The sequence below is a fragment of the Monodelphis domestica genome, chromosome 6 (assembly GCF_027887165.1).
Source record: "Monodelphis domestica isolate mMonDom1 chromosome 6, mMonDom1.pri, whole genome shotgun sequence".
Taxonomy (NCBI): Eukaryota; Metazoa; Chordata; class Mammalia; order Didelphimorphia; family Didelphidae; genus Monodelphis; species Monodelphis domestica.
In genome coordinates, this window is record NC_077232.1 from 288176021 (window position 1) to 288199289 (window position 23269).

Here is a 23269-nt window from a genome sequence, read left to right on the forward strand (position 1 = left end):
GGATGAATTGGTGTCTCTTCTTTTTTTGCAAAGACTAATCCCTTTACACACATCCTTAAACCCAATCCTATGAACACAAGCAAAAGACTTTTTTTTTTATTCCCACTTTCTCTTTTATCCTCAATCACTCCCCAATCTACTACCTCCTTCCCTGCTGCCTACTGTGAAGATTAGATTTGGCTCTCCTCTGATTGTAACCATAAAGATACTTAACTCTTCCCTGATTGTGAAGATTTAAATTGTAACTCATGTGTATTTTTAGATTTTAATCTCCATAAGTGGAAACACCCTACTTAGAAGTTAAGTATGGAGACTGGTCTATTTTTAGATTCAATCACAAAAAGTGCAAACACTATACTTAAAGTTGAGTGGGAAGATCCGCCCATGTTAGATCTAATCACCAAAGATATAAACATCCCACTTAATCATTTAGTGGGAGGTCTGTGACTCATGTGTGAAATAGAGGGTAACGAATCAGAATCGACTAAGTGCCTTCTGGGAAGTCCTAGCAGAGTGTCAACTATGATTGGTAGTTGTGGAATTAGGGGAAGTGACACAAGAAAAAAGGTCTTTAAAAGAAAGAGGCAAGGGCCTGAGTTCAGTTATTCTGGGAGTTCAACTTGGAGACACTTGAAGTAGAACTTCCTGTGAGAAGGGAGTTCTTCATTTTTTGGAAGTGGAGCCTGGGGAAATTCTCCATGCTTTCGAGTTGAGGCTGGTGAAGAGGGGCAGAAGAATCTGCTGACTGGACTGACACATGGTGAGTGAAAAGGCTGACTCTTACCTGCTGGCTTTTTCTCTGAAGAGACTGGCCTCAGGAAATACTTATCCTCTTGAGAAACTGCCTGGTTCCTCCGCTTTGCCAAGGCTGGCTGAAACTAATTCTCCCTGCCCAGAGGGGCTGGGAGTAAATTACTTAGTGCTTAGGCTAGATATCTTACCTTATCCTCTCTCTGATTTCTTGTTTTACTCTTTCTACATTTTGTAATGAAATTGTAAATAAAATCTATTTGGAATTAATTAAATTCCTGGTGACCAAACTCTTAAATAACCAAGACCAACCCTTAAAAAAAACCCAACCCTTTTCCCCCCTTCCACTACAAACACACCAATGTTTTCTGCATTCTTAAAAATGCTTATTTGATCCTCTGTCCATTCAAGTCTAAACTTTTAAAAGCCTCTACTCAGATGCATTTGGTGCCTCCACCTCTCTCATTCCAATCTCTCCTAACCCCTCTATAAACTGATTTCAGATGTAGCTTTATCAACTGATTGAAACAGTTCTCTCCAAAGTTACCTCTTAATTTCCAAGGCCTTTTCTCAATCCTCATTTTAAAAAATCTCCTTATCAATCTTTGACATTATTGATTGCCTTCTCTTTGTGGATTCTCTTTCCTCTCTGGGTTTCATTGACATTGCTTTCTCCTGGTTCTTTGACCTGTGTTAGACTATTCCTCTTCAGTTTCCTTTCTTCATTTTGGTCACAACCAATAACTTTGGATGTTTCTCAAAGCTCAGTCTTTGTCTCTCTTCTCTTTTCCCTCTAAATGCTTCCCCCTTGAACTTCCTTCTCATCAACTTGCATTGATTATTGAACATTATTAACCATCTTTGCAGGTGACTCCTAGATTTATGTATCCAGCATTTTTCTCTCACTAGAGCCCCAATACTACATTATCAACTGTATTTTGGATAGAACTAATTATTCTTTTTCCTAAATTTCCCCTCTTCAGTTCTATTACTATTGAGGTCATCACCTTTCTTTCAGGGTAGAATGTCATTATAGACTCCTTACTCTTAACTCACCAACATATCCAATCTGTTGCCAATTCTTATCTTTCCCATCTTCTGTGCCTCTCTCCTAAATATCCCCTTTTCTCAAGTCATTCAGCCATCACCTTATTTCAACCCTTATCACCTCTAACTCCAGTCTCTTCCCTCTATTTTATTCTCCATTCAGATGCCAACGTGATTTTCTTAAAACCTAAGGTCTGCCTAGTCACTCGCTACTCAGTAAACTCTAGTGGTTCCCTTTTATTTCCAGGATCAATAGTCCTCTGATTGGCATTCAGAGCCCTTTGTAACTTGGCACCTTCCTACCTTTACAAGTATTTTACACTTTACTCCCTTTTACAATCTATGATCCAGTTATGTTGGACTATTTATTTTGTAGCTCTTCCCAGGTTTCCATCTCCTCTTCTTTGCCTTTGTACTGACTGCAAGCTATGGAGTTCTCTTTTTTCTCTCTCTCTTAGTTTCTCTGACTTCTTTGAACACAAATAAAATCCCATCTAGTAGTGCCATGGATGTCAATTGTACTTAGTTCTTGTATTTATACAAAAATTAATATTTGTACAAATTGCAGTGATTTTCCCTTAATCATTTGTATGTCTCCCAATTAGAATGTGACGTGGAGAGCAAGGGATTTTTTTTTCCTTTCTTTGTATACCCACCACTTAGCAGAGTGCCTGACATACAAAGCATCTGACAATCGCTTGTTGTTTGACTGGTAGAGACTAGAACCCAGGTGCTCTGACTTCCCAGTCCAAGATTCTTTGCACTACACCTCCAAGGTTCATACTAGGTTGAAACTGTAGCTGCTTGCTTGCAAACTGTAACTACAGCAACATGTCTTTGTAGACAAAATTGTTACATCTTTCTTTCCCTTGGCACAAAGCATCATATGCTAAGAGAACAATGTTGCAGCAGGAGAGCCTCCAGTGATCGCCCAGTTTTAAGAGAGGACCAGCTACTGGGCTTCTGGGGTTCTAGCCTCCAATGACGTCAAAGCTGCGGGAGCGCGCCCGCGGGGAGGGCCGGTGTTCTAGAGGCCGGTTCCGGTTTTCTCCATTTCGGGCCGCGAGCTAGAGGGAGCGCGAGGACGGGCGCCTGGGTCGTCGCGATCTGCGCGTGCTCGAAAAAAGGGAAAAGGTGGGGAAAGAGGGAAGGCGGCCCCGCGTGGAGAGAGTCCGTGATTGGTCGACGCCTCGCCAACGGGGCTTTCCAGCCGGTCTGGCAAGGGTAAAACAATAAGAGTGGGCGGTGGTAAAGGGGGCGGGACCCGAGAGTTCCCTGTCGCTCAATGCCAGATCCCGGCGCCGGGGTAGGAGGGGAGTCGGAGAGACCGTGAGCGAGAGACATACACGCGCGCGCGCGCCCCGCAGGACAGCGCCCGAGACTCGCTCGGGGTTTTTTTTTGTTGCGTCGGGGAGGCCGGGCCAAGCGGAGAGAACGCGGACCTTCCGCCGCAGCCTCCTCCGTGAACCGAATCTGTCTATCGGCTGGCCTCCGCCGCTGTTGGTTGGAGGTGTGTGTGAAAATGTGCGTGTGTAAATGTGTGTGTGAGGGGGTGGTGTGGTGGCCGGGAGGGGACAAGTCTCTGGCGCACCCCGGCTCGAGGCAACCGTCTGGCGCGAGCCACTACCGCCGCCGCAGGACATTGTTCTTGCCGGCGCCGTGGGCGCGCGAGGGGAACCGGGGCCGTGCGCCGAGGTGAGGACGGCCGGGGCCTCCGGGGAGGAAGCGGCCAGCGCGGCCCCGTCCCCGCGAGGGGGGGGCGGCTAAAGGGGGAAGCCGCGGCCGGCGCCGCCCTGCCCGAGGGGGAGGAGGGGAAGGAGGGGAAGGAGGCCGAGGCACAAGTCGCGGCCTTCGGGCACCCTTGCTGCCTGGCGAGACCCTGAGGCGGCCGGCTGGGGGGCCGCCGGCGCCATCCTTACACCCCGCCCGGTGCATCCGTCCATTCCCCGGCGGGGGGTCCTTCTCCTCCTCCTCTGCGGCCTCCCTTTGCAGGTGCGAGGCCTTTTCTGCCTTTCCGCAGCCCCTCTCGGCGTTTATGACTGCAAGGAGGGGAGGGAACCTATCTTATTTGAGTTTCCCTTCTTCCACGGACCCGGAAACTGAGATGTAGGGATTTGCCCCCGAGGTCTCGGTTGTTAATACGTTTCTCCTCCGCAGACCTGTAGGAAAGTATTAGATTTAGGGGGAAAAGGGGGAATCTGTAGGTCATCCTTTGCCCCTCGATAATGGATGAAAATAATATATATATTTTAGAAGAAATTAATTATTAATGGATTTCTTTGGAGGGAGAGGATGCTTTGTTTTGCGTTTGTGAATAACATTTATACGTTTGTGCCGACTCCCTTTAATGATGATATGCCGCCTTTCTTGTTTCGTTATGTGATGATGGCATGTTCACTTTGGAGCCCACCACCATCTGGCTCCAACCTACCTTTGCGGCCATGTTTTATGATACTCTGCTTTACACGTCCTGGGTTCTGTATGCCATCCCCAGTTAAACCTCACTGCTGCCTTTCTATATCTTGTTTCTTCCCACCCTGTTTGTAATAGGCTTCTTCCACACATCCTTTAGGGCCAGCCAAAGCATCACCTTCATAATTATTTCCTGCTATCCCCCCAGCTGGAAATGATTCCTTCCAGTAATCTGTCTTGCCTCTCTATTTTAGCCTTACCCATGTATTTATGCTGTTCTAACTTTTATTCTATTGTAATTTGTTATTTTTTATTTCCGTGTATATTTTAACCCAACCTCTACCAGACAAAACGTGTAAAGCTTCTGTCCTGTGGCATGGGAGATTGGGGGTGGGGAGTTGGCTGCGGCGCTGCAGAGGCTGAGGTTCATCTTTGTCTTTCTAGGGCCTTGCATGAAGTAGATGTTTAATAAATGTCTTCAAAATAGAATTCAGTGGATGGGTATTATGTTATATGCTGTTGCACAGTAAAACACCGGTCACCAGAAGCTCCCTCCTACTGTTCTTCAGAATGCAAGAATTGTATTTACCTGGGCCTTTGTAATGCCAAACTGGAATGAAGAAGGCCTTACAATTTGCTTTCTAGACAGTGTATGGAAATTCTTATCTAAGACTATATTTACCTCTTAATTTAGCTGCCTTCTTGTGAACAAAATGACCTAACCAAACATACTATATACCAGTTGAGGGCCTTTGGGCATCCAGTAATGCTGTTTTCAATTTAATTCTGACAGGTAACCTGGATTTGAACCTGAAAGAATGGCGAATATCTCCAGCTGAAATAATCTCTTAATGTATATTTTTGTTTCTAGGAATGACTATATGTGGTCTTTTTTATTTCACTTGATTACTTACTTTGGAAATGTTTCATTAAGTATTATAGTTCCTTGTCCAGAATGTATTGTTTCCTACATCTGTCATGATTCAAAGGGAAGTTGAGAATCTGTTTTTCTAAATTGCTAATGCTATGCTATATTATAATAATGCTATATTAGGGATTACAGTTGAAAAAAATGTTCTGGTAGGAAGCTGAGAAGAGGTTTTTGTAATTTAGATATCTGGAACCCCGGGTAGAAAATCTCCTAAATCTCCATTTGAGATTAGGCTTCTTTTGGCAATTTGAGCTATTGAATAATTTATTCCTGTCATTAGGTAACCTCCAATTTGTTTTCCAAGTCCCTTTCTTTTTGAATAACCAGTTTTCATACTTTACAAAATTCCAAATATCTTTTTTTTTAACATTTTACTGATGCAGTTAAGTAGCCTTCAGATAATTTAAATTTTAAATCTCTACTTGAAAATAGAGCATTAGAAATCTTAGAAATCTCTTTCCTCGTAAAATCTTTTTGAATATTTTGATACAATCCTTTATTTTTCTTGTAATGAAACTGAGACTTAAGAGGTTTAGACTTGCCTGCAGCATTGTCCAATTAGTAAGCATTCTATTAACTAGTTAAAGAATTTGGGTTTATCTAGTGTTTTTCAAGCTCATCTTTGTCAATTTTTTTCTTCAGCAAGAATTTTAAAAATACCTATTATATCCAGTTGCCTTAAGGCTTTTAGGATGCAAAAACTGCCTTTAAGGATCTTCTTGTTCTGCAGAATAACTGTTCTTTCTATTTTCTAGAAGTTTCTTTTTTGCCTAATACAGTGTGTTTCATTGGCCAGGAGCAGGAGTGTTTAAAGACTTTAAGATGAATATCTTTTTATATTGCATTTACTTACTTTTTTTTTTCCAAATCCTTACTTTTTGTCGTAATAACAACTCTTAACACAGAAGGGCAAAGGCTAGGACTCAGGGTGATACAGCTAGGTATTGGCCTAGGTCAGATTTGAATTTGGGTCCTTCTAATTCCAGGCCTGGTGCCCTTTTCACTGTGCCAACTAGCTGACATTTATTGCATCTAAAGCTGGCAAATATTGCACTTAAGTCCCTTAAAAATCAAGGTTTACTTGCCAAAATTATTTGGTCAGTAATTTTTTTCCTTAGTTTAATAGCTAACAACTTGTGTCTTGGTTCTACTCCAGGATACCAGTGTTGTCTCATAAAATGATATTTACTAGTTATTGCTTCAAGATCTTTTAATTAGCTTGTGTGTCACCCCAGTTTGTTATTTTATCTCATTTAACTTTGATGTTTTTTAATCAGTTCAGGGATCCTAAGAGAGGGTAGAATTCTGAATTAATCTCCACTTCTGAGTCTGCTTAGTGAAAGAAGCCCAGTGTAGACAGCCTAAGCTTCAGTGAAGTTTTCACACCTTTAAACAGGCAAATCCCCAGACATCTGTGACTGTCTCTACTGCAAACTGGTGAAGAATTCTAGCCTTTTTCTAAGAGTTGTTAAGATAATTAGGTGTGAGATGGGAAAGCATTTTGGAAACAAGCCATAAGTGTCATCTAACTATTGTGGCATTATTCTTTTAGTGCCATTGATGTAATCCTGGATCTTTGAATGCCATCTTGATTTTTACCTGGTGTACACCATTTTATTACCCATGATGTATTGCTCTCCTTATAAAATTTCTGAGCCTGCTTATCAACTTTGATTATGACTAGAAATATGGGGTTTGGGAGAATAAGCAGACAATTCACAAAACCCCTTTTTACTGAAACCTTAGAACTTAGGCATTTTTTGTGAAGCTCTGGTTAGAGTTTCCTAGAAGTGAATTTTTCATCTCCATGTAAAAAATGACTTGTTTACAGAGCAGTGCAGAAGTTGGAATGGGCTACTTCAATCAGTCAGCATCCCTTTTTTTTTTTAAGCCCAAACTTTCTATCTTAGCATTGATGCCAAGTATCAGGTCCAAGGCATAAGAGTGGTAAGGGCTAAGCAATTGGGGTTAAGTGACTTGCCCAGGGTCACACAGCTAGGTCTGAGGTAGGACCCATCTCTAGGCTTGTCTCTATCCACTGAGCCACCAGCTGCCCCCAACAAATATTTATTTATTAGGTATCTGTTATGTGCCAAGCACTGGGAATGTCAATATAAAAGTCTTGATTACTGCCCTCATGGGGTGCACATTTTTAGGAGGAGTGGAAATTAGAGAGTTACATATCTAGATATGCAAAAGATACAGAATAAACTGGCACAGGCCTGAGTAATTGGGGGGAACTAGGAAAACCCTCCTGGTCATGGCATTTGAGCTAAATCTTGAAGCTGCTAGGGCTTCTGGGAAAACAGGTGAGGAGAGAGAGAATTCTGGGATTGACTGGAAGGGTAGCCAGAGTAAAGGCCCAGGGATAGAATATTGTGCTAGAAGAGCAGTAAGTAGTGCTAATGTGTCTAGTCTAGGATTCATGTGTAATAGAGTAAGTAATCTATAAGAAGTCTGGAAAGGTGAGAAAAGCTTTGAATATCAAGAGCTGTTTACATTTTAGCCTAGAGGTAATAGAAATTCATTGTAGTTTGAAAGAGACACAAACATGGTCAGACCCGATCTATTGCTAAATTACTTTGGCAGCAATGTGCAAGATGGATTAGAATGGAGAAAGCTATAATGTCAGTTAAGCATTAATTATGGTAGTCACTGCTTTCTGGGAGCCCCTTCTAATGAGGGAAATATAAATAACTTTGTTATATACTAGCTGTAGAGAGTGGATACAGACATAACTGACCCTGTTAATCTCAGGGGAAGGCACTAGCATTTAGAACTAAGGAAGTTCTCTTGCAGAAGGTGGGATTTGAGCTGTGTCAAGGAAAATGAAGGAAGCTAGGAACACTTGGGAGGCAAAGATGTAAGGATGGAAAGCACTCCTGGCATAGGGGATGTAGATAGCCAGTACCAGGGCCCAGTGGGAGTAACAAAATGTCAGATGTGAGGAGCTGCAAATATGTATATGTATAGCTGGATTGTGCATGGAAGCATGTAGAGGGCATTCTAACCACCGTACCACTTACTTAGCTGCCCCCAGGATCATAAAATGTAAGAAATGCTGGAAATGCAGGAAGGGGCCAGGCTATGAAGAGTTTTAAATGCCAATGAGAGGACTTTGTATTGATCCTGAAGGTAATGGACAACCACTGGATATGAGTTGAAAGTGACTCTAGGCAGACCTAGGCTTTAGAAAAATCACCCCAGCAGCTATGTGAAAGATAGAGTAGGATGAAGTTTGAGGCAGGAATAACAGGTGATGAGGGTCTGATATAGGGTTACAGGGTAGTGGCTCTAGCATGGTAACTGGGAGCATGGTAGTGTCCTTAATAATCATAGAATGAAAGGGAAAGTTTTGGGTAAAGGATATTCAGTCAAGTCCTTCTCTTTATGCTTATATTTGAAGTTTTCTTGGCAAAGATTCTGGAGTGGTTTGCTTTTTTTTCCTAGTTCATTTTACAAATGAGGAAACTGAGGCAAACTGGTTAAGTGTCTTGCCCAGTGGCACACAGCTAGTGTCTGAGGTCATATTTGAGGCTTTCTGGCATTCTAACCACAGCACCACTTAGCTGTCACCAGGATCATAATTGTTTCTCCTTAATTCAGTTTTTCAACTAGTTGGTGATATTGTGGAGAGTATTCCAGGTTAGGTGTGATTTGGCCTAGATGGCCTCAGGGGGCTGTTTCATCAGTAAATAGGATTGTCTTTAGAAGGCTAACCAAATTGGAAGTTACTGTTCTAGAGAGGCACCCTTTGGAAGTTACCGCTCCAAAGTATATTTAGAAAGACAGCTAGGCTATTCAAAGTGTTGGAATTGGAGTCAGCAAGAATGGAGTTCAAATTCTAGCTCCTCCCCATTAGCTTTTGTGACCCTGAACCATTCACCTAAGCTCAGTAAAATAGGGATAATAACAGCACTTACATCAGGTTTTTGTGAAACAGTTTTGCAGATGTTAGCATCATTATAATAGTTCTAGTTCCCCTCTACCATTAATTGTTTGACTTTGAACAGGTCATTTAATATCTTGGGTCTGTGCAACCATTAAAAAACTAATATTTAGTTCAATTAGAACTAAATAGATTACAGTATTACTTTCTTTTCTTCTGATGTAATATGAGGATGTTAGAAAAGATAGTAGATAGGTGGCACTAGACCTGAGTCAGGAGGATCTTTAGTCTTTAAAGCCTACATCAGACATTTATTAACACTGGATGATCCTGGGCATCCATCTTTGCCTCCATTTCTTTATCTTTAAAATGCGGATAATGATAGCCCCTGCCTCAATGATATCAAATGAAATAACAAATGTAAAGAGCTTTGTAAAACTTGTGAATGTTAGCTTTTAAGTTGCCTTCTATCTCTAACTTGATTCAGGAATAGTGATATTTCTATAAACAAAGCTTGGGCACAGAGGGATTTGGGGAAACCTCCTTGATGACAAAGTGGCTTTTTTGGGGAGCTCTATAGCCACTAGAAGCTGGGCTCTGAGGAATGCCTTGGCCATGCTGCCAAAACGAGATAGAGGAGTTTCTCTCCCTATTCCAGGGCAAGAAAAAAAGATAATGAATATCCTGGAATGTGTCCCTTTTGTATCAGGGAGACCAAGTTTTCTGGAAACAAAAATATGTTTTCTATTAATAAGATGGGTATTATAGCACCCCCACCCTCACCAATGTAATACAGATGTTCGTGTTGCTGTAGTTAGTACTTTAAAAGGTCTGTTGTATGTCATTTGGTTTGGCATCTTACATTTAAGCCCAGTGTTAAGCAGCTTGCCCTAATACATAAAAGGAGATTGTTGCCAGGAAAACCTTTTGCCTGTTTGCTCGCTTGCTCTCTCTCTCTGTTTATACAGATGACTTTTAAAACTTCTACTAAGAAGCGCATAAAGACCATACTTTTATAAATTTAAATAACTTAGATTTCCAGGAATAAGCAGTCATTTTCTTTTGTTTCCTTTTCTACTTGCTTTTGGTCATTTAAGGGCCCCTTCAAATCTCCAGCAGGATGGGCAAGAATAGGGAAGAGAAAAAAAAATTTCTAATTGTTCATTTCTTAACCACACTCCCACCTTCAAAAATTGGGGGAAGGCTAGTGTAATAAGGCGAGATTTTTCCACAATTGGCCAAATTGATTTAACTAATTTAAAGATAGACATGGGAACAGTGATGGAATGAATAGAATTATTCTCATCATTGAAATGTTTTGGTGTATATATATGTGCATGCTCTATCACCTCTTGAGGTGATTTGCTGCATACTTTTAATCCCAGTTCAATGTATTCCCCAGCTATCTCATTCACTTCCAGAAAATGCCTCCTTTTCGTCAGTTGGGATGTGATTCTGAATTTTGTTCAGTCTTGTCTGATTGGTTTGCCATTTCCTTCCCCTGCTCATTTTACAGATGAGGAAATGGAGGCCAACAGGGTAAAATGACTTGCCCGGGTCCACACAGCTATTAGGTATCTGAGGCCAGATTTAACTCCAATCTCCCTGACTCCAGGACAAGTGCTCTATTCACTGTGCCACCTAGCTGCCCTAGATGCTAACTAAGGTTAATAGTTTAAAAAAAAAAAAAGAAAGCTGATTTATGCTGACCTGTAATTAGGGCTATAGTAGTGCACATCCCTATCTATGTCTTCTCCATCCATCTTCTCATAGCATTTATTTAGGATAACATGTGTAATGGGAATGTCTCTGATCAAGTCGAGTGAGGTAAAGAGAATTTAGTTGCTAAAAAGAGTAGTTTAAGGGCATCTAAAATGCAAATAAAAATGAATCTGGTCTATCTGCTAGTTTCTTGTTTTTGTTATATAACTGCTGTCACACATTTTAGCTAGGTGTGCTGTGAAGTTGGGGCTTTTTGACCTTATTAGAACTGTAATAAATAGGATCCTGAATTGGCTTGTGGTATCTATCCAGTAGAGAGTTTGACCTTTGGAGGAACTACAACAGATGTATTGTTGATATACTGATATTTTTTTCTTGTGGAATTATTTGAGGGTTCATAGATACAGATCTGAAAGAGACCTCAGAAACCATCATTTAATTCAATCCCCACACACACCCAATTTACAGATGGAGAAACAAAGTCCCCAGGATTTGAATTCCAGGTTCTGTCTTAAGAGCTGGTGTTCCATGTTAATACACTGGAGCTATTGGGCATATTTCTCACCATACTGTAGTTTGTTTCTTTTCTAATTAAAAACATGCTTTGAACTGAAGTTACAAATTAAATTTATGTATTTTTAAAAATCAATATTATTAGTCAAATTATTTTGAGTATTTAGCATGTAGATGATACAGGGAATTCAAAAGAAATATGTAGTCTTTGTTTTTAGGAAGCTTACAGCTACTCAGAAGGGACCTTAGCAGCCAGTTGTTCCAAGTTGCCCTTGTAACAGTGCAATTGCAAACAGGAGTTTAAAGAATTGATCAGTAAACATTTACTAAATACCTGCTATGTAGCAGGCATTGTATTTGGACTGGAGCAGCCAGAAAAAAATGTGAGATGAGGTAGCTCTTGAAAGATTAGTAAAATGTACATATCTGGAAGGGGATGGGCAATGACATTCTGCATAGGAATGGATATTGGAATAACATGGTAGAATGGGAACAGCTTGGCTACTACAGTGTTGAACAGTGGGCAGATAAATAGGCAGATAAAGCCACATAACCGAAGAGTTTGGATTTAGGTAATAAAGAAACCCTCTTGGGCAGTGGAATGATATAAAGAAATTGTGTTTTAGCAAGATTAATCTGGTAGTTGTAGGCAAGATGGATTAGCCAAGTGACAGACTAGAGGCAGGGAAGCTGTTTTCAAAAGGATTTGGAAGATGAGAGTGGAGAGTCATTTGGTGCAGGTTGGTTATAGAAAGGATAAAAGAGAATTACAAGTAAAAGATGATTCCAGAGTTTCCAGCTTGATTAGAGTTGTATTAATTGTGGACAGAAATAGAGTTGAGAAGGTGGATTGGTAGAACCAACTCAATCAGGACTTGGGATAAGAGAAATTCCAGCAAAAGTGATAAGTATTGACTTGGAAAGGTACTTGTGGTTGTATCATGGAGGAGCAAGAATTTTTGCAGGTGGACAAACAATCATGCAGTAGAAAATAATGAGAACTAAGGGAATGGCATTAGTTTGGGAGAGAGGTTATTGGTAACTTTTAAGAAAACAGTTTTAGGTGAAGATTTCAGGGTTTGGAGAATGCCCTCAATATGAAATGGATGTGGGTGTAAAGCATAGGAAAGGAGGACACTTTGGAAGAAGCATCAGGGTCAAGTGAAGATTATTTGTTTGGGAGCAGGGAAACCTTAGAATGTTTGAAGGCCAGTAAGGAACCTGTTGAGAGGAAAATACTGGAGAGGCTAAAAATGGTAATATACATGTAAAACTATAGTCCCAGTAACTCCCTAGGGAGGACAGAGGTAAAGAGATGGAGTAAAAGTGGTGAGGGAAAAGTTTTGAGGATTCTACTTCCACAATATATGTTATGTCTGTCTCTTTCACTCTTAGTCACAAAAAAGTCATCACTCTTCAAGCCCACATTCATTCTCACTTATACTAGTGCAATAACTTTTTTTTAGTTGGGAAAATTTTATTTAATTAGTTAATTTAGAATATTTTTCCATGGTTATAAGATTCATGTTCCTCCCCTCTCCCCAATCCCCTCCCATAGCTGACAGGCCATTCCACTGGGTTTTACATGTGTCCTTGCTCAAGACCTATTTCCATAGTGTTGATATTTGCATCAAAGTGATCATTTAGAATCTATATCCTCATCAAACCATGCGATCAAGGAGTTGTTTTTCTTCCTCTGAATGTGGATGGTGTTCTTTCTCCTAAGTCCCTCTGAATTGTCCTAGATCTACTAGCATTGTTGCTAGTAGAGAAGTCCATTTCATTTGATTGTACCACAGTGTATCAGTCTCTGTGTACAATGTTCGCCTGGTTCTGCTCCTTTCAACTTTGCATCAATTCCTGGAGTTGATTCCAGTTCACATGGAATTCCTCTAGTTGCTTATTTCTTTAAGCACAATAGTATTCCATCACCAACATATACTACAATTTGTTGAACCATTCCCCAATTGGAGGGCATCACCTCATTTTCCAATTCTTTGCCATAGCCATAGCCACAAAAAGCGTGGCTATGAATATTCTTGTATGAGTCTTTTCCTTATTATCTCTTTGAGGTACAAACCCAGCAGAGCTATGGCTGGATTAAAGGGCGGCAGTTTTTTAGCACCCTTTGGACATCATTCCGAATTGCCTTCTAAAATGGTTGGATCAATTCACAACTCCACCAGCAACGTATTAATGTCCCAATTTCTAGTGCAGTAACTTCTCAAGTGATCTCACTAAATCCAGCTCTTTCTTCTGTCATCACAGCTGCCAAATTGAGGTTCCTAAAGCTCATATCTAACCATGTTACTTTTTTTGCTCAGGAATTTCAAAAGGACTCCCTTTTGCCTGTAAGATAAAATACAAATTCTTTTAAAACTCTTTAGAATCTGGCTTCAGCATACCTTTCTAGGCTTATTTCAGGTTACTGTTCTCCTTAACCTGCTGTACTTCCATCTAAACTTGATTGTTTCTGGGACTGGGGTAGAAATTGAATAGTCGATAATAATAGATCTTGAGCTTAGTGACTACTGTTAAAAGAAACAAGCAAGTGAAGAGGAGGAGCAGAGATTTAGAGGAAAGGTGATGAATTTGCTTTTTTTTACTTTGAGTTTGTGGAATCTGGGATATGCAAATAGAAATCCATCCAGGACTTACAGGCTGGGTCTAGAAAGAATTTTGGATTCATTCACAGAAGTGATGATTATTTCAGCTGGGGAGTATAGAATTTGTTTTATTTTGTTTTTTTAAAGGATGTTTGAGGGATGAGACTATAGATAGACATTTTGTATGCTAATGGTAAAGGAGAGACTGAAGAGATGGAGGGAGGGAAGAACATTTGATGAATCCAGAACTAGTTTAGCTTTGGTAATGAGGAGATTAATTTTTCTTCATAGAACCAATTTGAGAGACTGGATGAAGATATAGATAAATTGAATTGGGAATCCAAGGGTGCTTACTGCACATCCAACTGGCCATGATATTACCAGTAAAGTAAAAAGTGCAATGTCTTGCCGAGAATGAAAATGGACAGAGAAAGGTGCTTAAAGAGAGATGAATGGTTTGGAATAGTTGCTCCTGGGAATGCTGTGGAGCAAGAGTTCTTACCTGGGGTCTTTGAACTTTTTGTGTTTTTTGATTTGATCATTGTGTTTTACTATAATTGTTTTCATTTATAATCTCACATATTTATACATTTGAAGAACCTCTGCCATAGAGCATAACATAAGTTAGAAAGCAAACTTGAGAGTCCGGGTATACTTTGATAGAATCTGTATATGCTTAACTTTAAAATGAAAACATCACGTGCACATGTAGAAATGAAAACAAAAGAGTTGGGCTCAGGTAGACTTAAGTTGGTGGTGTTTTATTGGTTTTTTTCCCCTTTGGTCATAGTACATTCAATTCTCTCTTAAAAAAAAAAATCCCACCTAGCTCTTAGTACTTTTCTTTGTTTAGGGTAGTACACTACGTTGAACCTGAGTGATATTTGTTATAGCTAAACAAATATGAGTAGCCTTTGGTTACTGGCTAATGGCTGTTTATATTACATTTGTGGATAAGTTAGCATTATGTTAGACATAGGTTGGATTATATTTACAGTTAGGACATCCCCTTCCATCATAGTCATATCTCAGTTCTTGGCCACACATTATAATGTTTCCATATGTGAATATGGTTTTCCAGTTTTTAGTGTGAATGTTTTTAGCTAGCTGTTTGCAATCCCACAAGATCCATTATGTCCCCTGTCAGATTTATACTCATTTGTAATACAGTATACACTGGTGAAATAGTGGTATTAAAATCTGTGATCAGATTTTACAATAAACAATCACAAAGTTGAAATTTTGGGGAAAAAAATTTCCAATATGGCCATCAAGAGCTTGTGGTAATGGCCCTTTAATGTTTTTAAATGTCCCACAGCTTTCCCAGAGTCATAGAATTCCTCTGGCCTCCCCCTCTGGACTGTACCACTCTTAGAGGGACTTTAGAATGGTCTGACTTACTGCCTTATCTCTAATGAAACCTTATCTAGAGATTAAAATACATAAAAATTAAGTTATAGTCTACCTAGCTCAGCCAACTGATATAGTATAATAGGATTGAAGGGGTTTTAGGGAAGAAACATAGCAGGAACATATAAATATTTTGATTTTATTAAACAAGGAAAGGGAAGGTAAAAAAAAAGGAGGGGAGAGGGAGAGATCTTAATTATTTTACCCTCTAAATTATAAGCTATCTGACTAAATATATCTTCTTTCTAAGTACATTAAAGGTACTTTAGGGATTAGTAATCTTACAACTGAGTCTTTTGGTGGGCAAAGTCCAAAAATCCCAAGAGAAATATCCAAAGGTCATCTGTTCTCAGGTTGGTCAGCTTCTTCTGTCTGTCCAGCAGAAGAATGAAGACTGCCTTCTTTCCACAGCCAAAGATATTCCCAGGCTTGTAATTTGAATGATGGTTTCTTAAGCTGCTCCAGGAAAATACATTCCTCCCTCCTCCTTTATCCAGGTCCAGAGAGATTGTGTCAGTTGCTTAACTGTTTCTCTGGGATTCTTTTCCACCAGTTCCAGGGAAAATTCTAATCCCATGCCCTGTCAATCACTCTTATGTCCTAAGTCTTATTTCTATTGTAATACCCCTTAACTACTCCCTTGATTGTAGGAACAAATCTCTGAATCCTTATTATGTAGTGGTATTTTGGTTTGTAGCCCCTAATTCTGGCACGTCTGATGTTTCATTTTGATATTGGCTTTTTTCTCAAGCAAAATCTTATGCCGAAAGGGATTCTGTTTCTTTATTTTGAATTTGTGTTTTTCTTGAGACCTTTTGTTTTAGAATCACATTTATTTTCAGATATGCCCCTCTCAGATGAGCCTTTCCTCATAATGATTTATAAAGAAAAAAAATTCAACAAAACCAGGTGTGTCCCATCAACCATGTCTTGATTGTAAAGACAGCCTTCTTCATCTCCATAGTTCACCACCTCTCCCATGAAAGGAAAGAGAGCTGCTTTTTCACGTCTTTGCAGAAGCCACATGTGGTCATTATGATGAGATAGTAGTTTTATTTTTTTTTGTGCACTTTCCATTTACGGTGTTGGTATCATTTTATTTATTCTGGGTTCTGCTTATTTCAGTCTTGCAAGGTAAAAACTTTGTGCAGGGTTCTGTGAACTGATAAGTAGAGCCAGAAAGACTATATTCAAAATGAATAAAAGACATATAGAGAAGAACCAAAAGAATAAAACTGTATGCTATCTCATTATAATTGAACTTGGCCCTGAAGGAGTTCGACTATGCATTTCCCCTTTTTTTGCAGAGGTGATATTGCCCATATACTGTCAGAGTTGATGTGTTTAGTTTTGCTGAACTGCTTTTCTTCTCTCTCTTTTTTTTTATTCATTTGTTACAAGAAACAATTTACTGAGGTGGGAAGGAGAGAGACATCCTAAAATGAATGTGATATAAAAACAAAGAGATCAATTAAAAAATTTAAAGATAAATGGAGAGGGGGAAATGATCTACAAATTCTTGATTATTTCAATTTCTTTTAATTGCAGTACTATTTCCTTACTTTCCTGTACTACAGTTGGTTCAACTATTCCCAAGTTGATTGATAGTATTTACTTTTGTTTCCACTTTTTTTCCTGCAACAAAAAGTGTTTTTATAAACATTTTGGCATATATGGGACAATTCTATCTTGGAAATCCTTGAGGTTTATTGGGATCTCAGAATCAAAGATATGGACACTTGATTCACTTGTTAAAAATAATTCCAAATTGCTTTCCAGAGTGATTGGACTAATTCTCAGTCCATGGTGTACCCAATATGTTGATTTTTGTTTCTTTTACTAATGACTTATAGTCTTTCATGTGATATTTGCAATTGCTTTGAGAATCATTTTTTCATATCTTTTTGACTACTTCTCTATAGGGGAATGGCTCTTGATCTTAATATATTTGTGACAGCTTCCTGGCTGTTAGACCCTACCTATCTTGAGAGTCTTCACAATCAGACCCCTTAATCTTGGCCATTATACTATTACTAGAGGTTTCCAAAGTTTTTTATTATTATTATGACATTTTTACTTTAATCAACAAGATCATGTGCCAGGCACTTTACTAAACTAGAGATTCAGGAAAATATTGAAAACAATCTCTGTCCGTCAATGACTGTATATTCTAATTTATATTCTTATTCTAGTGATATTGATTTTCTGTGTGTAAAAACTTTATGTGCTATTACTTTAAAGGCTTGAGTGCATAGATTTTATAGATAACAATAGATTTAAATTAAATGACTATTGCTGCAGGACAGAGAATGAAACTCCTATGGTTGCAACTCTGTAAAAGAGAGAGAGAGAGAGAGAGAAGATGTCTTTGATACTGTACCATAGTTTTATGTTACATAGTATCAGACATCAGTCAGTTGAGCTGTCATGCATACTGAAAACATTCTGAACCTCAACCAAGTCAAAGTCACTAGTGTTTAATTTCTATTTCTTGCTGGGCCTCTCAGAGCATTCATTTTCTCTTGAGGCTGTAGTCTAATAAATCCAAGAAAGGTGTTGGGGTGTATACATGACAAAGGTAAGTAAAGTACTTTGTAAATCTTAAAGTGCTATATAAATCATTTATAATTAAGAGTCCATGAATTTATCATCTCTTCAGTCGGATCATTCTCATCTTGCTGTCTTTTCTTTAAGTCAACAAACCTTTATAGTTATATATTAATCTTATGTGTATGTATGTTTTGATTATTGTTGTCTTTCATAGATCTTTTAAATCATTTGCTAAGAAGAAATTATGATAAAGCATTTGCTATCTAAAATCAGTTATCCCATAATATTTGTAAAGGTTTCTGCCACTTTATACAATAAATGTTTTTCTGAAGAGCCTAAAGAGTTCTGATGAGAACCTTAATGATCAGATAGTGCCATCCCTTAATTTTATAAGTATGGGGAAAGGTTGTGATTTGGATCAGGGCTTTCTGACTTTTAGTCTATTGCTCTTCCCAGAGACACTGTGGGCGAGTATCTCAGTTAAATAGATGGGGAAAATTACCTGAAGCATATAGAATAAGAAAAGTGATCCAAAATACTATTTAAAAGAATGTAAGATGAGTACAGTCTGTGAATTCGGCATGTCTTATGAGGTTTTCTTGAAATGTTCTTTTCTTCTCTCTTCTTTCTTATTGTCTAACAGTGAACATTGTGCTCTCTTTTCTATCCTACCTCATGGTGCCTATACTGCTTAACAAATAATAAATAAGATTTGATCTGTGTGATGTGACTATTTTAAAAGTTTATAGACCCTTACAGTTGAGGCAATTTGAAAAGCAGTTCATTAGGTGATCCATGCTTTATGAAGAATCAGTGAGTTTAGTACAATTCTTTGGAAATCTTTCAGACTAATAGTGCTAGGGATATGTATATATAAACTTCACTTTTAATAATTAAAAATGGACTCTTAATTATTTTCTTCCTCTCATTGCTATAGCTTTGAACACTTTGCCTTCAGTACTTCCAAACAAAATATAGTACTTTAGGTACAGAGCACTGGATCTTGAGCTAAAAGACTTGGGTTCAAGTGACTTTCTCTCTGGTCCTCAGTTTCTGCAACTACAAAATGAGAGGTTTGGATTGAATTATCAAGAGTGGAATGGTGAAAGAGAAAAAGAAAAATTCATTAACACTTTTTTTGTTTTTAGAAGAGGTTTGTGTTTAGATGGGCTTGGGGGGGGGGATTTTCTTTTCTCTACTTGCTGTTGGTTATCTTTACTAAAATTCAGTGTAAGTATAGGCCACTCAGGTTTTTATAAAGCCAGATTTGAGAAAGAATTGTCTCCTGCCTTTGTACCAGCCATCTGTGGACTTGAATGCCCCCAGTTTTGCTTTTTTTTTTTTAAACAAATGATAGTTCATTCAGATCTTGATCATGCCCCTTTGAACTATTTTAAATTTGGTTCCCCAAAGCATGTATATTTATATTAGCTTTTGTAGACATATATAAAAGAAACCAAAAGAATATTGGGAGTTGAAATGGATATGAATTGGTATATAACCAGACTCTAATAGACAATCCCAGACAGGTATTTATTCATCTTCTACTTGAATTCTTCCAGTGATATTGTTTCCAGAGCTAGGTACCACGTTTTTTGAAGGACAATCCAAAACCTTTTAGATGAGGTTTGAAATTGGGGATGTTTAACGTTAAGAGGAGGTTTATAGGAATAGATGACAAGCCTTCTGCATAGATATTTTAAATGTTCTGTAGAAGAAGAATTAGACTTACACTTTACTCTAAAGGGGAAAATAAATGCTTGCTGTGTTGTTTTCATTATATAGTGGTTGGAAATAAAAAACCAAGAAGGAAAACAGTTCTTGTCTTCAGGGAACTTATATTTTATTGTTCAGAAATACATTAAACAGTACAAATTCCGTGCAAAATATTATCTGGTTTGAAGTGGAGTTGGGGTGTGAGAAGTGCTAAAGATGAGAAAGGCCAGACTTCTCAATGAAAATGGCAATTGAGCTGAGTTTTCTGAAAGGAAATATGGATAATGGAGAGAGGATCATATTCTAGGTTTGGAAGATAGCTGGTGCAAAATGATTTAGGGATGGGATATTAAATGTAGATCAATTTTATTTTAATGTATAATGAGCAAATAAGAAATCAGTCTAGAAAGACAGATTGGAGTAATATTGTGAATTTAAATGTCTAACGGGAGTTTGTGTTCTATTTCAAAGACAATAGAAAGCCCACTAGAGGTTCTTGAGTTTGGGGATCACATTTGTTCCTAATCTATAGATATGAAATGCCAGTTTTGTCAAGAAAGAATTGGAAAAGGTAGGGAATATAGATTGAAAGACCAATTTAGGAGGCTGTTTTGGTAGTTTAGTAGAGAGGTGTTTAGGCCAAGGTAGTAGAATAAGGGGGTAGAAATTTGGCAGCTGATTGTTAGTTATTTTGAAAGAGTGTAAAGAGTTGAGAATGAATTGTATGTGGTAAACCTGGGTAACTTGAAAGAGGGTTATGCCTTGGACAGAAATAGGGCAGTTAGGAAGAAGGATGAGTTTGGGGGTGGGGAAGAAGGTAATACCTTCTGTTTTGGACATGTATTTCAAATGCCTGTGGAACATCCAAATAGAACTTCCCAGGTATTGTACAGTTATTCCTTACACTGAGCCAAAACTTGCTTAATTAATAATTACAAATCATTGGCCCTCGTTTCCTCTTTGGAGACAAGAATGATCTAATCCCTCTTCAGAACATTTCAAATGTTTAAGCAGCATAGCTGTTATCTATTCATGTAAGCCTACTCTTTAAGGTTAAATATCCTCAATTCCAAACTTTATCTAAAGGAAGTGTCTTTAGTTTTCTTGCCTTTCTGGTCATTTTCTTAGATGTTTTCCTGTTTATCAGCATCCTTCCAAAAACATGGTACTTAGCTCTAGAAACAATATTCTGAATGTACAAGAGCCATTTTTTTAAAATTCTAGTCACTATTATTAACATTCCTGTATATTTAATTGTGATCTTACCTTTGGCACTATTTTATACTTTGCTTGATACAGAATAGAGAAGCACCAAAGGCAAAACTGTAATTGAGAGATGTATATACTGTCAGACAATGTGGATGTTTTGGTTTCTTTTACAGAACTGGGACTGAATTGAGGGAAGCTTAAAAAAAATTGTTGCAGGAAAGGCTCAATGGGCAAGTGATGAGGGATGGCTATAATAAGGAATGAATGTAATGTAATGCAAAAGTCTTTGATAAATTTCTTTAGAAAAATTTTTTTTATTTAGTCAATTTAGAACATTATTCTTTGGTTACAAAAATCATATTCTTTCCCTCCCTCCCCTCCCCCACCCTACCCGTAGCTGACTCGCAGTTTCATTGGGTATTACATGTGTCCTTGATCAGAACCTATTTCCATGTTGTTGGTGTTTGCATTAGGATGTTCATCCAGAGTCTGCATCCCCAATCATATCCCCCTCAACCCATGTAACCAAGCAGTTATTTTCTTCAGTGTTTTTACTCCCACAGTTTTTTCCTCTGAATGTGGATTGTGTTCTTTCTTGTAGATCCCTCCAGTTTGTTCAGGGTCATTGCATTGCCACTAATGGAGAAGTCCATTACATTCGATTATACCACAGTGCATCAGTCTCTGTGTACAATGTTCTCCTGGTTCTGCTCCTTTCGCTCTGCATCACTTCCTGGAGGTCGTTACAATTCACATGGAATTCCTCCACTTTATTATTCCTTTGAGCACAATAGTATTCCATCACCAACATATACCACAATTTGTTCAGACATTCCCCAATTGAAGGGCATCCCCTCGTTTTCCAATTTTTGGCCACCACAAAGAGCGCAGCTATGAATATTCTTGTACATGTCTTTTTCCTTATTATCTCTTTGGGGTACAAACCCAGCAGTGCTATGGCTGGATCAAAGGGCAGACAGTCTTTTAGCGCCCTTTGGGCATAGTTCCAAATTACCCTCCAGAATGGTTGGATCAATTCACAACTCTACCAGCTAACTTTGCCACATCCCCTCCAGCCAGCATTCATTACTTTCTGTTGCTGTCATGTTAGCCAATCTGCTAGGTGTGAGGTGATACCTCAGAGTTGTTTTGATTTGCATCTCTCTGATTATAAGAGATTTAGAACACTTTTTCACATGCTTATTAATAGTTTTGATTTCTTTAGCTGAAAATTGCCTATTCATGTCCCTTGCCCATTTATCAATTGGAGAATGACTTGATTTTTTGCACAATTGATTTAGCTCTTTATACATTTGAGTAGTTAGACCTTTGTCAGAGGTTTTGTTAAGAAGATTGTTTCCCAATTTGTTGCTTCCCTTCTAATTTTGGTTGCATTGGTTTTGTTTGCACAAAAACTTTTAAATTTAATGTAGTCAAAATTATTGATTTTACATTTTGTGATTTTCTTTCTAATTCTTGCTTGAGCTTTAAGTCTTTCTTTCCTTTCCGAAAAATCTGACAAGTATACTATTCTGTGTTCACCTAATTTACTTGTAGTTTCCTTCTTTATATTCAAGTCATTCACCCATTCTCAGTTTATCTTGGTGTAGGGTGTGAGGTGTTGATCCAAACCTAATCTCTCCCATGCTGTCTTCCAATTTTCCCAGCAGTTTTTATCCAATAGTGGATTTTGGTCCTAAAAGTTGGGACCTTTGGGCTTATCATTGACTGTCTTGCTGAGGTCCATTTCCCCATGTCTATTCCACTGATCCTCCTTTCTGTCTCTTAGCCAGTACCATATTGTTGTTAGCTTTTCCTACCCTGATAAATTTCTGAACAAGTAATAATGTTTGCAAAAAAGAAAAAAGTTATATAAGATTCATAGATAAGAATTAGTCCTAATTAGCCACAGAGGAAAACCAAGAGGATAAAGATGGTCCATGGATCTATACTATCTGTATAGTTGGATAGATGTACAACTTGGAGATTTTGTCATATAACATTTATCTTGGACAGACTGCATTTGGACCCAGAATTGAAGAAAATGAAGACAGTTAGTTGGAATGGCTTTGAGAAATTGAATAGCCTTTTGAGCTTTTCTGAAAAACAAAGGGCCATCTTTTAATTCTTCTCCTGAACCAAACTTGAGTACTATTCTTAAAGAGCATTTAGTTTCATTTTTATTCTTTATATTTATATTGTATTGCTGTTTGTCCTTGTTCAGCTTATTTACTCTCAGTTCATACATATCTTCACATGATCCTCTGCATTCTCATTTGTTGTTTCTTATAGCACAGTAGCAATTTGTTACATTCATATGCTACCATTTTTTAGCCATTTGTCAATGAAAATGGTAACCTGCTTTGCTTCTAGTTTCTGTAGTATCACAAAAAAGTACAGGCCTATCTTTGTAGTACTTATATTTTTCTGTGAATGATACACATCTATAAAGTATGCAATATCATAATTTCCAAGTAATTAAAGTCACGATTTACCCAAAAGACAATAAGCAAT

General features: G+C 38.4%; 1 protein-coding gene across 9 annotated transcripts in view; it reads left to right on the forward strand.

The window, feature by feature from the left end:
• Positions 1-2791: 2791 nt before the first annotated feature.
• G3BP2 (G3BP stress granule assembly factor 2) overlaps positions 2792-23269 on the forward strand; it is a 55901-nt gene continuing 35423 nt past the window's right edge. Inside the window, exon 1 of one of the 9 annotated variants that reach the window (XM_056803334.1) lies at positions 2792-2931. The gene's annotated coding sequence lies outside the window, so the exon portion shown is untranslated. Of the gene's footprint in view, positions 2932-2965; positions 3493-3567; positions 3790-23269 lie in introns of those variants that run through there. The other 8 variants (XM_001364890.4, XM_001364963.4, XM_056803331.1 and 5 more) reach the window with 8 other exon arrangements.